The 17,293-nt window shown below is 42.2% G+C and overlaps 1 long non-coding RNA gene across 2 annotated transcripts; it reads right to left on the bottom strand.

The window, feature by feature from the left end:
* Positions 1-14,622: 14,622 nt before the first annotated feature.
* Positions 14,623-16,964, bottom strand: LOC119354563. 2 transcript variants are annotated; one of them, XR_005171055.1, is made up of 3 exons: positions 16,428-16,964; positions 15,611-15,772; positions 14,623-14,989 (listed from the first exon to the last, which is right to left on the bottom strand). It is a non-coding gene; the product is annotated as an uncharacterized LOC119354563 (long non-coding RNA). The 2 variants fall into 2 exon arrangements; XR_005171054.1 differs by having other exon boundaries at positions 15,720-15,772; positions 16,428-16,962.
* Positions 16,965-17,293: the final 329 nt, after the last annotated feature.

A 17,293-nucleotide genomic window follows, 5' to 3' on the forward strand; every position in this document is an offset into this window, starting at 1 on the left:
GAACACATTAAGATATACATCAACATGCCATGCAGATTAGGAGAGTATTGCATCTTTATGGAGTGGTATTTTAACAGTAAGGGTACTCTCCTCTCAGTTGACCAACAACTTGTCTTCCACATCTAATTCACGGGATCACCGATCACAAAGAATAGGTTACCACTGTGAACAACTCATATTGTGGGTCTCATACCCATCTCCCTCGATGCATTATCTATCACATTATGCGATAGACCCTTAGTAAAAGGATCTGCCAGATTTTTAGACGTTTGGATATAATCCAATGCAATAACTCCGGAGCTTCTCATTTTTCTGACAGACTTTAACCTTCTCTGAATGTTTCTTGATGACTTCATGTTATCCTTTGAGCTGCTCACTTTCGTGATCATGGTTTGATTGTCGCAATTCATGAGAATACCTGGTACAGGTTTCTCAACAACCGGCAAGTCATTCAAGAGCCGACGAAGCCAATCTGCTTCGACCGTAGCTGTATCTAGTGATGTGAGTTCTGCTTTCATTGTTGACCTCGTTAAGATGGTCTGCTTGCAAGACTTCCAAGAAACAGCGCCACCTCCATGAGTAAATACATATCCGCTCGTGGCCTTTATCTCATCAGCATCTGAGATCCAGTTTGAGTCAGTATACCCTTCAAGCACCTTTGGGTGCCCGGTGTAGTGAATTCCATAATTTGTAGTGCCTTTCAAATAACGGAAACTCTCTCTAGAGCTTTCCAATGCACATCTCCTAGTTTTGACACAAACCGACTCAGTTTGCTAACAGCAAAAGAGATGTCAGGTCTTGTAGCACTGGTTAAGTACATAAGCGAGCCAATAATCTGAGAATACTTCAATTGGTCTATAGCAATTCTTCGATTCTTTTGAAGCAACACACTAGCATCATATGGTGTTGGAGAGGGTTTGCTGTCACTATAGCCAAAGCGACTCAAGATCTTATCCACAAAGTGAAATTGAAGCAATGTAATCCCACCATCATCGTCTCTCAACAACTTGATGTTCAGAATGACATCAGACACTCCTAAATCCTTCATCTCAAAACAACGAGATAGGAAATATTGACCTCCTTAATAACATTCAGATTTGTTCTGAAAATCAGTATATCATCAACATACAAGCAAAGGATAACTCCCTCGCCCCCACCATGGCGATATTATTCACATTTGTCAGCTTCGCTTACTACAAAGCCTGGAGCTGTTAAAGTTCTTTCAAACTTCTCATGCCACTGTTTGGGTGCTTGCTTGAGTCCATACAAAGACTTCAGCAACTTGCACATTTTTTCTTCCTGACCATCTAGTACAAAACCATCTGTTTGTTCCATATAAATTTCCTCGTCCAACTCTCCATTTAGGAAAACAGTCTTAACATCCATTTGATGAACGAGAAGACCATGTGAAGACGTTAGTGAAAGTAGAACTCGAATAGTGGTCAGTCGAGCCACAAGTGAGTAAGTATCAAAGAAGTCTTCACCTTCCTTTTGGGTATAACCCTTAGCCATGAGCCGAGCCTTGTACTTTTCAATAGTACCATCAGGCCTAAGCTTCTTCTTGAATACCCATTTGCATCCTATAGGTTTGCACCCATAAGGACGATCAGTTATCTCCCAAGTTTCATTCGCTAAGATGGAATCCATCTCCCTACGAACCGCTTCCTTCTAGTAGTCAACATCTTCAGATGCATAAGCCTCTGAAATAGAACTAGGAGTGTCATCTATGAGATACACAAGAAAATCATCACCAAAGGACTTTGGAGTCCTCTGTCTCTTGCTCCTAGTAGGAACTTCATTGTTTTCCTCCACGGGACTTTCAAAGTGTTCTATCGAAATAGCAGGTTTGGTAATTGTAACTGGTTCCTGATTCGATGAACTAGGCATCTCCTGATTAGATGAGGTAGCCATATCCTTCATGGGAAAGATATCTTCAAAGAAAGTCACATCATTCGACTCCATGATCGTACCGACATGCATGTCAGGTACCTCAGATTTTACAACCAAGAATCTATAGCCAATGCTATGAAAAGCATATCCCAGGAAAACACAATCCACAGTCTTTGGTTCAAGCTTCCGCTTCTTTGTAACTAGAACATTGACTTTCGCCAAACAACCCCATGTTCGTAGATAAGAGAGTTTTAACCTTTTTTTCTCCCATTCGTCGAATGGAGTTATCTCTTTGTTCTTTGTGGGGACTCGGTTCAGGACATGACATGCGGTCAATATCACCTCCCCCCACCATGCCTTGGAGAGACCCGATGTGTCTAACATGGCATTAACCAAATCAGTTAGAGTACGGTTCTTTCTTTCGGCCACCCCATTTGACTGAGGTGAGTAGGGAGGCGTTCTCTCATGTTTTATACCATGTTCCGCACAAAAAGCATCAAATTCATTGGAAAAATACTATCCACCACGGTCGGACCTAAGCCTCTTGATTTTTCGATCAAGTTGGTTTTCCACTTCAGCTTTATAGATCTTGAAAAAGTTCAAAGCCTCATCCTTAGATTTCAGAAGATACACATGGCAGTATCTAGTGGAGTTGTCAATTAACGTCATGAAATATTTCTTTCCACCTTTTGTCAAAACACCATTCATTTCACATAGATCTGAATGTATGAGCTCTAGTGGTGCAAGATTTCTCGTTGCCGCAGTCGTGTGAGACATACGAGGTTTCTTAGCTTGCACACAAACTTGACACTTAGATCCTTGACAGTGGTGAAACTAGGGATTAAGTTCAACTTCGCTAGTCTCGACATGCAACGAAAATTAACATGATAGAGACGTGAATGGCACACATTGGATTCACTATTGTTGCAAATATGATTAACAACTTTATTGCAAACATCTGATAAGGATAAACGAAACAGACCTCCTGACTCATAGCCTTTACAAACAAAGGTTCCATACTTGGATATTACAAATTTATTCGACTCGAAGACAAGCTTGTAGCCATATCTACACAAAAGAGATCTGCTAACAAGATTTTTATTGATGGAGGGGACATAATGCACGTTCTTTAGCCGCACGATCTTCCCCGAAGTAAACTTCAGATCGACCGTGCCAACACAACGAACAAAAGCACTTGAACCGTTGCCCATCAGCACGGTTGAAGTCCCTGTGGTCTGATAAGACGAAAACATGGACATATCACCGCATACATGCACATTAGCACCCGTGTCAATCAACCAATTAGGAGAATGACATACTGGAAGAATAGTGGGAAATATACCATACCCATCATCCTTCATGTCAGTGTCTCCAATGACAACATTAGCGGTCTTGCCGCCTTTCCCAGGGTGACGCTTGTCATAGCGATTAGGGCAACTAGGAGCCCAATGATCAGGATCCCCACACACATGACAGACACCTTTCTTCTTGTCATTCTTCTTCTTGAAGTTCGTGTATTGCACAGCCTTGTTCTTCCCATCAAACTTTGCTTTACCATCAAACTTGCCCTTGTTCTTGAACTTATGGGGCTGGAAGTTCTTCTTCTGTACCAAATTGGCACTAGATCCTCCCTCAATACCTCGAGCACGTGTGTCCTTTGCTCTCGCCTTTTCTTCCACATCAAGAGTGCCAATGAGATCCGGGACGGAAAACTCTTGTCTCTTATGCTTCAGCAAGGTAGCAAAGTTCCTCCATAAAGGAGGAAGCTTAGTGATGATACCTCGAGCAAAATACTTGTTCGGTAGCATATAACCGAAGTGCTCAAGTTCTCTAGCAAATGACTGTATCTCATGAGCTTGCTCAACCACGGAGCGCTCTTCGGTCATCATGTAGTCATAGAATTGCTCCATGATGTACAGCTCAGTGCCGGCATCCGAGACCCCAAACTTGGCCTCAAGTGCATCCCACATATCTTTTCCATTATCAATTGACGCATAAGCAGCAACTATGTTCTCACCAAGAACACTCAAGAGAGCAGCCTTAAACAGAGTATCCATTTTCTGAAAGGCTTGTGCCTGTTGAGCATCAAGCTCCCCGTCAGGTTTGCCGAGAGTGGCGTCATAGCAACTCATGGTTTGAAACCATAAGACTGCTCTCATGTGCCACCTCTTATAGTGGATACCCTCAAACATAGGAGGTCTCATGGAAATAGCAAAACCACTTGGGTTAGTAGTCGTCGGAGTCCGGGGCGTCCGTGACGAAGGAGTCAGTCAGTAGTCGCGCAGAGCGCTCCCCAAAAACCTTATCACCCTTCTCCCGTACAGGACTCAAAGAGGTGCGGTTTCGGAGGCCTGCTGTCCCGACCTGCGGTGCATGCCGCAAGCTGGAATGAGGAAGACAGTAGCAGCTCGAAGATTGGAACCGGTGGCGAGAGGAAGGAGAAGTTCTGGTGCGTCTCTCTGAGAGGAGCGACCTCCCTTTTATAGGCGCAAGAGAAGGAGGCGAGAGGCTACGCCGGGAGCTGAAGGGAACATGGGAGATGAAACGAATAGGCAGCAGCCGAAGGGTGTAGCGTTCGTATTCAATATCCACTACAGCAAAAACTTTCCAGCTCCCGAGTGACCTTTCGTATACCCGTAGTGCATGGCAAAAATTTTGACATCGGGTCGGCTCATTCCCGCAACCCACGGCGCGTCGTGACGAGGCATGGCGAGGCGGGCGGCGAAGGAGGAGCGCGTGTGGATGTCCCTCTTGTTCTCATGCTCATATAAGTGGGGAAAGAACCTCCCTTATAAGGAGGTCCAACTTCCACTAAACTAGCAATGTGGGACTAAACTTTAGTAGTATCCCTTGCTTTGCATAAATGGGCTAAGTGGGCCTCTAGGATTTATTAGGAATTTCTGAAATAGTTGTTGGGCTGCCCCCAATATAGAATAAATTCCAGCAATCCCCCACCAGATCCCAGAGGCACACAGAGATTTGCCTTTGGTTCCAAAACACTGTTTTATATACCGGTACTGCAGTGGAGACTATTAAGTTGAACTTCCACCTAGAACTCTATGCTACACTAGTAAGCAACTTGAACTATGGACTGGGCCTTGAACTGCAAGTTTTCTGCGAATCTAGCTTCACATAAAGCCTTGACTGATATGTGGCTACCGTGGGTCTTCCCCGCGGGTGGAGCTTATGCGTCATACTCCGAGACCTTTCATGAGTTTACGAGAGAGAACCCTACTCTCATAGATTGCGACGTTTAACAATCAGACTCATATAGGTGTGTTCTTCAAAAGATGTTCTACAGGACAACATCTCTGCTTCAAAGAGCCACTTAGAACACATTAAGATATACATCAACCTGCCATGCAGATTAGGAGAGTATTGCATCTTTATGGAGTGGTATTTTAACAGTAAGGGTACTCTCCTCCCAGTTGACCAACAACTTGTCTTCCACATCTAATTCACGGGATCTCCGATCACAAAGAATAGGTTACCACTGTGAACAACTGATATTGTGGGTCTCATACCCATCTCCCTCGATGCATTATCTATCACATTACACGATAGACCCTTAGTAAAAGGATCTGCCAGATTTTTAGACGTTTGGATATAATCCAATGCAATAACTCCGGAGCTTCTCATTTTTCTGACAGACTTTAACCTTCTCTGAACGTGTCTTGATGACTTCATGTTATCCTTTGAGCTGCTCACTTTCGTGATCACGGTTTGATTGTCGCAATTCATGAGAATACCTGGTACAGGTTTCTCAACAACCGGCAAGTCATTCAAGAGCCGACGAAGCCAATCTACTTCGACCGTAGCTGTATCTAGTGCTGTGAGTTCTACTTTCATTGTTGACCTCGTTAAGATGGTCTGCTTGCAAGACTTCCAAGAAACAACGCCACCTCCATGAGTGAATACATATCCGCTCGTGGCCTTTATCTCATCAACATATGAGATCCAGTTTGAGTCACTATACCCTTCAAGCACCTTTGGGTGCCCGGTGTAGTGAATTCCATAATTTGCAGTGCATTTCAAATAACGCAAAACTCTCTCTAAAGCTTTCCAATGCACATCTCCTGGTTTTGAAACAAACCGACTCAGTTTGCTAACAGCAAAAGAGATGTCAGGTCTTGTAGCACTGGCTAAGTACATAAGCGAGCCAATAATCTGAGAATACTTCAATTGGTCTCTAGCAATTCTTCTATTCTTTTGAAGCAACACACTAGCATCATATGGTGTTGGAGAGGGCTTGCTGTCACTATAGCCAAAGCGACTCAAGATCTTTTCTACATAGTGAGATTGAAGTAATGTAATCCCACCATCATCGTCTCTCAACAACTTGATGTTCAGAATGACATCAGCCACTCCTAAATCCTTTATCTCAAAACAACAAGATAGGAAATTTTGACCTCCTTAATAACATTCAGATTTGTTCCGAAAATCAGTATGTCATCAACATACAAGCAAATGATAACTCCCTCTCCCCCACCATGGTGATAGTACACACATTTGTCAACTTCGCTTACAATAAAGCCTGCAGCTGTTAAAGTTCTTTCAAACTTCGCATGCCACTGTTTGGGTGCTTGCTTGAGTCCATACGAAGACTTCAGCAACTTGCACACTTTTCCTTCCTGACCATCTAGTACAAAACCATCTGGTTGTTCCACATAAATTTCCTCGTCCAACTCTCCATTTAGGAAAGCAGTCTTAACATCCATTTGATGAACGAGAAGACCATGTGAGGCAGCTAGTGAAAGTACAACTCGAATAGTGGTCAGTCGAGCCACAGGTGAGTAAGTATCGAAGAAGTCTTCACCTTCCTTTTGGGTATAACCCTTAGCCATGAGCCGAGCCTTGTACTTTTCAATAGTACCATCAGGCCTAAGCTTTTTCTTGAATACCCATTTGCATCCTATAGGTTTACACCCATAAGGACGATCAGTTATCTCCCAAGTTTCATTCGCTAAGATGGAATCCATCTCGCTACGAACCGCTTCCTTCCAGTAGTCAGCATCTTCAGATGCATAAGCCTCTGAAATAGAAGTGGGAGTGTCATCTATGAGATACACAAGAAAATCATCACCAAAGGACTTTGCAGTCCTCTATCTCTTGCTCCTAGTAGGAACTTCATTGTTTTCCTCCACTGGACTTTCAAAGTGTTCTATCAAAATAGCAGGTTTGGTAATTGTAACTGGTTCCTGATTCGATGAACTAGGCATCTCCTGATTAGATGAGGTAGCCATATCCTTCATGGAAAAGATATCTTTAAAGAAAGTCGCATCATTCAACTCCATGATCGTACCGACATGCATGTCAGGTACCTCAAATTTTACAACCAAGAATCTATAACCAATGCTATGAAAAGCATATCCCAGGAAAACACAATCCACAGTCTTTGGTCCAAGCTTCCGCTTCTTTGGAATTGGAACATTGACTTTCGCCAAACAACCCCATGTTCCCAGATAAGAGAGTTTTAACCTTTTCTTCTATCATTCCTCGAATGGAGTTATCTCTTTGTTCTTTGTGGGGACTTTGTTCAGGACATGACATGCGGTCAATATCGCCTCCCCCCACCATGCCTTGGAGAGACCCGATGTGTCTAACATGGCGTTAACCAAATCAGTTAGAGTACGGTTCTTTCTTTCGGCCACCCCATTTGACTAAGGTGAGTAGGGAGACGTCCTCTCATGGATTATACCATGTTCCGCACAAAAAGCATCAAATTCATTGGGAAAATACTCTCCACCACGGTCGGACCTAAGCCTCTTGATTTTTTGATCAAGTTGGTTTTCCACTTCAGCTTTATAGATCTTGAAAAAGTTCAAAGCCTCATCCTTAGATTTCAAAAGATACCCCCGGCAGTATCTAGTGGAGTCGTCAATTAACGTCATGAAATATTTCTTTCCACCTTTTGTCAAAACACCATTCATTTCACATAGATCTGAATGTATGAGCTCTAGTGGTGCAAGATTTCTCGTTTCCGCAGTCGTGTGAGACTTACGAGGTTGCTTAGCTTGCACACAAACTTGACACTTAGATCCCTTGACAGTGGTGAAACTAGGGATTAGGTTCAACTTCGCTAGTCTCGACATGCAACCAAAATTAACATGACAGAGATGTGAATGCCACACATTGGATTCACTATTGTTGCAAATATGATTAACAACTTTATTGCAAATGTCTGATAAGGATAAACGAAATAGACCTCCTGACTCATAGCCTTTACCAACAAAGGTTCCATACTTGGATATTACAAATTTATTCGACTCAAAGACAAGCTTGTAGCCATCTCTACACAGAAGAGATCCGCTAACAATATTTTTATTGACGGAGGGGACATAATGCACGTTCTTCAGCCGCACGATCTCCCCCGAAGTAAACTTCAGATCGACCGTGCCAACACCACGAACAGAAGCACTTGAACCATTGCCCATCAGCACGGTTGAAGTCCCTGCGGTCTGATAAGACGAAAACATGGAAATATCACCGCATACATGCACATTAGCACCCGTGTCAATCAACCAATCAGGAGAATGACATACTGAAAGAATAGTGGGAAATATACCATACCCATCATCCTTCATGTCAGTGTCTCCAATGACAACATTAGCGGTCTTGCCGCCTTTCCCAGGGTGACGCTTGTCATAGAGATTAGGGCAACTAGGATCCCAATGATCAGGATCCCCACACACATGACAGACACCTTTCTTCTTGTCATTCTTCTTCTTGAAGTTCGTGTGTTGCACAACCTTGTTCTTCCCATCAAACTTTGCTTTACCATCAAACTTGCCCTTGTTCTTGAACTTGTGGGGCTGGAAGTTCTTCTTCTGTACCAGATTGGTACTAGAGTCTCCCTCAATACCTCGAGCACGTGTGTCCTTTGCTCTCGTCGTTTCTTCCACATCAAGAGTGCCAATGAGATCCGGGACGGAAAACTCTTGTCTCTTATGCTTCAGCAAGGTAGCAAAGTTCCTCCATGAAGGAGGAAGCTTAGTGATGATACCTCCGGCAACAAACTTGTCCGGTAGCATACAACCGAAGTGCTCAAGTTCTCTAGCAAATGACTGTATCTCATGAGCTTGCTCAACCACGGAGCGCTCTTCAGTCATCCTGTAGTTATAGAATTGCTCCATGATGTACAACTCAGTGCCAGCATCCGAGACCCCAAACTTGGCCTCGAGTGCATCCCACATATCTTTTCCAATATCAATTGACGCATAAGCAGCAACTATGTTCTCACCAAGAACACTCAAAGAGAGCAGCCTTAAACAGAGTATCCATTTTCTGAAAGGCTTGTGCCTGTTGAGCATCAAGCTCCCCTTCAGGTTTGCCGAGAGTGGCGTCATAGCAACTCATGGTTTGAAACCATAAGACTGCTCTCACGCGCCACCTCTTATAGTGGATACCCTCAAACATAGGAGGTCTCATGGAAGCAGCAAAACCACTTGGGGTAAATTGCCTATAATAAGGTTTTTGGATTGTTGGAAATATGAGCAATTTACCAAATGATTTTATTAACAGAAATACTAGATAAAGCATGACTAATATAGTAGAGATAAAACAAGTCATGCATTCTGACAGAGAGAAGGTAAATAGCTTCTGCATATATGAACCGTAGCTATTTAAGACAAGTACTAGTACGAGAAACTATGACAGGATATCTAACAGAAATAAGAACACATACGGAACAGCAGCAGCAATAGCACTGGACTTAGGATCGGTGTCCTCGCCAGCCATATCGTCGAGGAGGTTGTCGACATAGTCCGGGGCGTCCGTGACGAAGGAATCAGTCAGTAGTCGCGCAGAGCGCTCCCCAAAAACCTTATCACCCTTCTCCGCGCGCGTGGATATCCCTCTTATTCTCATTCTCATACAAGTGGGGAAAGAACCTCCCTTATAAGGAGGTCCAACTCCCACTAAACTAGCAATGTAGGACTAAACTTTAGTAGTATCCCTTGCTTTGCACAAATGGGCTAAGTGGGCCTCTAGGATTTATTAGAAATTTCTGAAATAGTTGTTGGGCTGCCCCCAATATAGAATAAATTCCAGCAAACAATTCGCTTTTCATTCGTTTTCTGTGTCGTGTGATCTGTGCGCGAAGATTCGTGTGTTTGACCCGTTATTTGTCTCGTTTCTCTTATCGGGCCTGTGTGGTTGACCCGTTATTTGTCTTGTTTCTCTTATCGGGCCCGTGTGGTTAACCCGTTATTTTTCCCATCGCAACCCGTGTGTCTATGTCAGCCTCCTCCTCCCATCCCCTTTGTCATTTCAAACACGCAAACCTGAACAGAGTCAAGCGAGAGAGAGAGAGAGAGAGAGAGTGAGAGAAAGATAGCCATCGTGATTTGGAGCTCCGCCTCGCCGCTCGATCTAGTGTTTTGGTGGTGACTCGTCCGCGCTCTTCCTCGTGCTGCCCTGCTTCCTCCGCCTCCCTTCTGTTCCTGCCGGCGGGATCTGCGACATCTCTCGGCCCCGCACCGACCCGTCCCCATTTCCGGCGCTAGCGATTTGGTTCGTCGGATTCGGGTTTGCCCCCCCTCCCTTTTTGTTATTCCTGTGATCTGTTAGGTAGGGAGTTGGTTTTGTCTGTCAGATCTGATGATTGTATCCATCCCCCACAGCTTTTTTCCATGTAGATTTGTTAGGTTCCGCCGTTTCAGGGATGTGTTTGATTGTTCTACTAAGCACGGTAGCTGCGGTAGCTCGGATGTGCGTCAGTTTGATCTGCTTATCTGTAATTGATTGGTTGTTGGAATTCGAGCTGTTCATGTGAGGCTGGCTTGCTTAGTTGTAGTAGTCTGATATATTCAGTCAATTCGAACAGATGCATTCTGTTCCCCGGCCTTTAATCCCTAGACCATTTCTCTTCACTGGTATCATTTAGTGGGTATGTGGCTTACTCTGTAATTCCTATTTTTGGATTTACAGTGGTTCACAGTGCAACCCCCATTGTTTTTTAGAGTGATTTTCAGTGTATTCATACTGGATTTTCATTGATTTTCACTGTAATCTGTAGTTGATTTCCAGTGTAATTTTCTAGTGGATAGGTAGTATATTTGTAGTGTAAATCCAAAGCAATTTGTAGTGTAATCCCCGGTTATTTTACAGTGTAATTTCAGTGTATTTTGTCAGCGGATTTGCATTGTATTTGCTACTGGAATGACAATGTATATGTCCTAATAGCAGTGTATTTTTGTCGGTGGGGTTGCACTGTATTTGTTAGTAGAATTACAATGTATTTGTCAGGGATGTACAGTGTAATTTGATAGCTGATTTACAGTGTAATTGCCATGGATTTGCACTGTATTCGCTCGTGGAATTACTGTGTAATTCACTTGAATTTTTATAATGGAATTGCGTTTTGGATTTATAGTGTTTTTGTCAGTGAATTTACACTGTAATTGAGTAGCAGAGGAATTGTGACTGTTCTTCTGATGCATCGCTAGTTTGTGTGTTCTTGTGATGCATCTGATTCCAGTGTATTTTGTTAGAGGATTTAGACTGTAATTATATTTGGATTTACACTGTAATCTTCATCGGAATTCCAGTGTATTTTTCTTAGTGGGTGATTACAGTGTATTTACAATGTAACTCAGTTGGTTTCCACTGTAATTCGCAGGGGATTTCTTCACTGTAATTCTCAGTGGGTTATGTAGTGAAATAAAAGAGATGTAGACTGTAAATGCTATCAATGCATTTCTTCTTTATATTTTTGTTATGTTTTATCCCTTCTGCCATTTCATCTCACACTTTTTGTCCTTTTCTTTGTTTTTGTACATATTTAGGTTATAGATTGAAGTATGGGGAGACTCGTGAAGGATTTTGGTAAGGGTACTTCTGCTGCTTGTGTTGAAGATTGTGATGATTCAGATGGGGGTCCTTTTGTCCCCAATGATTTTGCGGAGGATGATCCTTTTCAAGCTTCGGAGGTTATATTTCTAATTTGATTTTTTATTCATTTTATTTTCTTTTATTTCTTGTTTGGTAGCTTATTTGTTCTTGTTTTTTAGTTCATTCACTTGTTTCATCTGTTAACTGCAGGAAGGTCAAATGGATGATCCTGATTTCGACAAAGCTTTGTATGAGTTCTACGTGTCTCATGTAAGTGTGGTGCTTTAGTTGATGCTTTTGTACCAGTTTCTTCTATTAATGCTTTTTTGTACCGGTTTCATTTTTGTATCAGTTAATGCACATTTGTAGTTAATGGATAATTCCTCTTTTTTATGTTTTTGCAGAAAGTGAATTGCTTAAAACGGAAGATTAGAAATGTTGGAGCTCGCAATGTGGTATTTTATTTTGCTGTTGTTTATATTTCCTTTTTTGCATGCAACTTCTCTATGATAGATATGGATATAAGTTTTAGATAACTCCTTTTGTAATCTTCATCATATCTATTCTTTTGTGGAATGGCTATTAATGGACAAGAACCTAGTTCCATATAGTTCTAGTTGTTGTTGCTAGATGTCTTTCTTTTGTTTATTTTTAGTGTAATTTATCTTGATTTTTTCTTTTGTTTGTGTTTCTTGTTGTGTTGTAGAAGTGCAAGAGGTCTTCTGATTTTCTTGTAGCCAATACATTCACTAGATACTCAAGTTGTTCTCCACTGTTATTGGTGGCTTGTCTCCTAGGCAAGTCCGTGTTCTTCAGAGTTATAGGGCAGATTGCCTTCTCAAATATGTGAGGACAGAGGTACCTCTTAGGTTTGTCAAATGATTAGCGTCCAAATTTGATGTTCTTGCTTCAGAGATTCAGATTAGGAAGAAGTTTATTCTGATTTCCAAATATGTCATCCATGACATCTTAGATCTTCCTGTTGATGGTGAGCCCATTGTGTCTGATGCTGAGGCTGGGCGTGAGTTTATCTTGTCCCATTTCAATGTGACTAGCATCCCACCGGTTTCTTTCTTCTGCAATAAACTCAAATCTGAATAATTGCCTGATGTAGACCTTTTCATCTGCTTCATGTGTATTGCCTTGTCCACTTTCTTGTGTCCAAATTCAAGCCTTTCTCCTTGTCCCAAATATCTCCACATTTTCAGAGATTGTAGTTCTGTGATGAACTATGATTTATGTACATTGGTACTCCCTCTGTCCCATAATATAAGAACGTTTTTTACTCTACACTAGTGTAAAAAACACTCTTATATTATGGGACGGAGGGAGTATATGAGAGTCTCCTTGGCAGTAAAGTTTAAGGATACTACGAAGGTTGCTTCTAAGAGATAAGTGGCATTTGGCGGTTGTCACTACGCATTCGCTGTGAGTCTTGTTTTTTTAGAATTATTTGCTTTATTTTTTGCATCCTTTTAATGCTGTTTTTTTGTGTGTAATGATGTTGAACTAGCCTCCCCTTCTTTTTCTGCTAGGTCTCATATCCTGACCATGTGCATTTTGGGCTGAATTCTCTACATGATACCAAGCCTAGGGTACTTGTCTGGAGAGGTAATACAGTTAAGCATTTCTCGGAACTAGATAAGAACAAGTGGATTTATTTCTGGTCATGTCCTCTTCCAGTTTTTTTACTAGTCCCTGATAAAATGGATTTATTTCCGCTTGCAGTGTAATTCTAGGTAGATTTACAGTGAAATTCTAAGTGGATTTACACTGTAATTCTAGGTCGATTTTTACAGTGTAAATCTAGGTAGAATTATAGTGTAATTGTAGGTACATTTACACTGTAATTCCTACTATATTTACACTGCAATTGTAGGTCGATTTTACAGTGTTAGGTCGATTTCACAGTGTAAATCTAGGTAAAATTACACAGTGTAATTTTACCTAGATTTACACTGTAATTGTAGGTCGATTTTACAGTGTAATTCTAGGTACATTTACACTGTAATTCCTACTATATTTACATTGTGATTCTAGGTCGATTTTGCAGTGTAATTCTAGGTACATTTACACTGTAATTCCTACAATATTTTACACTGTAATTCTAGGTCGATTTCACAGTGTAAATCTAGATAGAATTACAGTGTAATTCCTACTGGATCTACACTGTAATTCCTACCAGATTTTCAGTGTTTTTCTTAGTGTAGTAGATTTTATAATGGATTCAAACTGGATTTATAGTGTTTTTAGTGGATTTACAGCGGTATTTATAGTGTAAATCTTAGTGTAATTTTAGTTGATTTTATAGTGTAATTTTAGTGGTTTTTGTCATTTCCATTTTAATTGTGTGTTGTTAGTTTTAGATTAGAGATCAGAAATTTTTGCCTTGTAACGTTGGGTTCTTTTTTGCCTTTCTCGCTGCTTTGCCAGTGTGGGTTGTAAAGAAGGCTAGGGGAGCGGAAAATGCGAGTGGAGGCCGAGCATCAGGCAAAGCCGGAATCCAGGCCGCCCGTCCGCGCTTGGGATCCGAGCTGGCCCTGTATTCACGCATGCTACCTCCCTGTAGAGCCTTTCCAGCGCGTGTATTCCGGGCTGGCGATAGGGACAGAATCTAGCTTCTAGTACATGTCCAACAGTTGTTCTATGGTGGTGATCCCAATGCACCAAACTAGCATGTGCTGCACAACTGACCAAGCTGACGTAATGTCAGTCTGTCACCCTGCTCCAAGTGGCCCTGGCCCCTGGAGGACATTGAGCATGCACGTGACTACTCCAAAGACTAAATTTTGTTAGAGCATCGCCAGAGATGGAGTAATTATAGTCAGAATTAACGTAATTGCATGCCCGATAACAAGGAACTAGGTAATTCGTTCCATCAGGACAAGTAACACGGTATGGTGACCAGAAAATACACCTCCATTAAAATATACATTTTTACATAATACATTATTAGGACCTAGTTAATTTAATCTCATAGGGAACGTACCACTTCTGCAGATAAGTGAAAACAAGTAAACATCTAGTACATACAGGCATGCGCCTGGACAAATCCAAATGTTTACAAAATGTATCTAGGAATTCAGCATTAATCACCAAACATGACCAGTAAGCAACTGCCAAATTCCAAAAGCAGCAACGTACATACAAGCATGGAGAACCTTGCCTTGCAAATTATCCATTGCATAAAGCTTATTTGTTATTCTCCTTGATCTCTTGCGCGACCATGTAATCCTTCTTCATATCTTCAATTATTGCATCATCCGTACTGCCAACAAAGAAAAGCACATGGTGAATATCAGAATATTTACATGAATGTGGTTCTATCAACCCAATGTCATCTACTCAACAATGAAACAAGCAGCTTGCGCACTAGAGAACAAAATGTAGTACAAAAATAACCCAGGCTCTTTCAATCATGATTGTCAAAAAGAAAAAGAAATTTTAGCAGCAATAATAGCATCAATACTCTTTTCAAGATTTCTGAAGTGTATTAATCACCAAACATGTTTCAACGAGGTCATAATTATTAGTTTGGATTATAAGGCGAAACCTACAATGGAGTTGGCTCCATAAAATTCCAACAAATGTGCAGACCAGAAAAAGACTGGCCATTTCAAAATCTACATGAATCAGGTTCCTACTGTCAAGAGAGTATCATATGAAACAGCAACAGTTGTCAATAGGACAGCTTCAATAGCCAGAACTGTGTCGTATGAATTACTAAGAATAAAAGTAAGCTCTTGATAACAATGAAAATTTTCAGCCACTAAATAGTATAGGAGGAATTGTTGTATTAAATCACGAAGAACTACAGAGGCATCATTAATAATTTGACAAAAATACATGGTCCATCCACTGGTAGCTTCAGAGCAAACTTGGAACACACCGGCTTCAGTGGGGAATCCACCACTTTGCCCACCGCTTCCAAGCTCAGCAGCGTTGCAAATTTCAGCTTCGACGATACCAAGACTGGAAGATTTGGAGCACTTCATTACCTGTATGGTCCACCTTGCCGCGCTTCGGCAAACTCATCCATGGAGGACAGCCGCTGATGGATTGGGAGGACGAAGATGAGTCAGTGGTAACATATATTTGTTTGCCCATTTACAATATGCCTTGACAGTTCAGTAAACATCATACGATATTTTCTTCGCAAAAAGAACAACATAGCATATTTATGATAGAAAAATAGAAAAGAACATAATTGTTTCAAAACCATAACACGTAATGCATCCTATTTTTTCTCAATGTTGGCACTAAATGGCAGAATTAGTGTCATTTAACCAATTTGCATCTAAAAACAGGATATGAAAAAAAATTGCACGGCAGGGCCTAATATTTCAGTAATTGTCAAGTATAGGATGACTGATTTAATGGAGAAATATGAGATGCCCCTCGATTTTTCCAGATTGATTACAGATCCCAAAATCACCAGCAGCAACTAGAAATCAGACACAAATAATAATGATGCCAACAAATCCTATAACTGAATACCAACCAAAACAAAAATCTCCAGCTCTCACCACGGGATTTCCATACTGAAAATCAATCTATACACAACAATAGTAGCTTTCTTCACACTGAAACTAGACGTGATGGTCCGTTCTGGCTAAGAAATTTGTATCTCAAACAGGCGCATCTTCTTATCCGAGAAATCAAACGACTTAAAATGGTACATGAGAGATTTTTAGATCCGTAATTACCTCATGGTTCAGCCGCTGGTGGCTTCTGAGAAAACCTAAGCCGGCGTCCCCGCACAGAGGGTGCCCTCGCCGCCGCGGCCCAGCTGGGTATCGGCGATGCTCATGAAATCCCGCGACTCCACGGGAAATGCATCAGGGATCGGCTCTAACGTCTGAAACATGGATCCTGCAGAAAGGTTCGTGGTGAGGCAAATGAACTCAAATCCAAAGAATAAGATGCGAATCTAAACACGGCCATGACCTCCGGGCCATAAGAAGAGAAGATGCACCCGTGGCATCTCAAGATCAAAGGAGCACATCTCGTCGGAGAGCAAACCCTGGCGCCGTCGAGGTTGGGGAAAAGAGATCCAACGGAAGAGCCGGCGTGTGGCGAAGAATTTCCCACGACCACGGGGTACATGGGTAGGGCCAAGGGGCAGGGAGATGCTCGCCGGAGAGAAACCAGTGCCGCCGTCGGGTTTGAGGGAGAGAGACAGAGACGGAGAGGCAGAGCAGGTGTGCGGCGACGGCTTGTTCACGAGTTAGGGATAAAGGTCACGGACATGGGCCAGCCTTTCTAGTGCATGACATGTCGTCTTTCCAGGCGCGCGAACAAGTAAAGGAAATGGGCCGAACAGAATACGCATGTGTAGTAGATAGGCGTACACGGACCGTATTCCCTCCACTAGCCCTGCCACAGCACTGCCACGAACTGACGGGTTCCGAATCCCCAGGCCCAAGCAGACGCGCAGGATAGCGGCCTGCCTGTAGCGCGGCCACCAAAAGCCCGCACTCGCTAGGGGAGCTGTTTCTCACAAAAGGAATCACCCCTTTTTCATGCAGATGTTGAGAAGGTGAGGGGAGCTGTTTCTCACAGGAGGTAGAAG

The sequence above is a fragment of the Triticum dicoccoides genome, chromosome 2A, assembly GCF_002162155.2.
Source record: "Triticum dicoccoides isolate Atlit2015 ecotype Zavitan chromosome 2A, WEW_v2.0, whole genome shotgun sequence".
Taxonomy (NCBI): Eukaryota; Viridiplantae; Streptophyta; class Magnoliopsida; order Poales; family Poaceae; genus Triticum; species Triticum dicoccoides.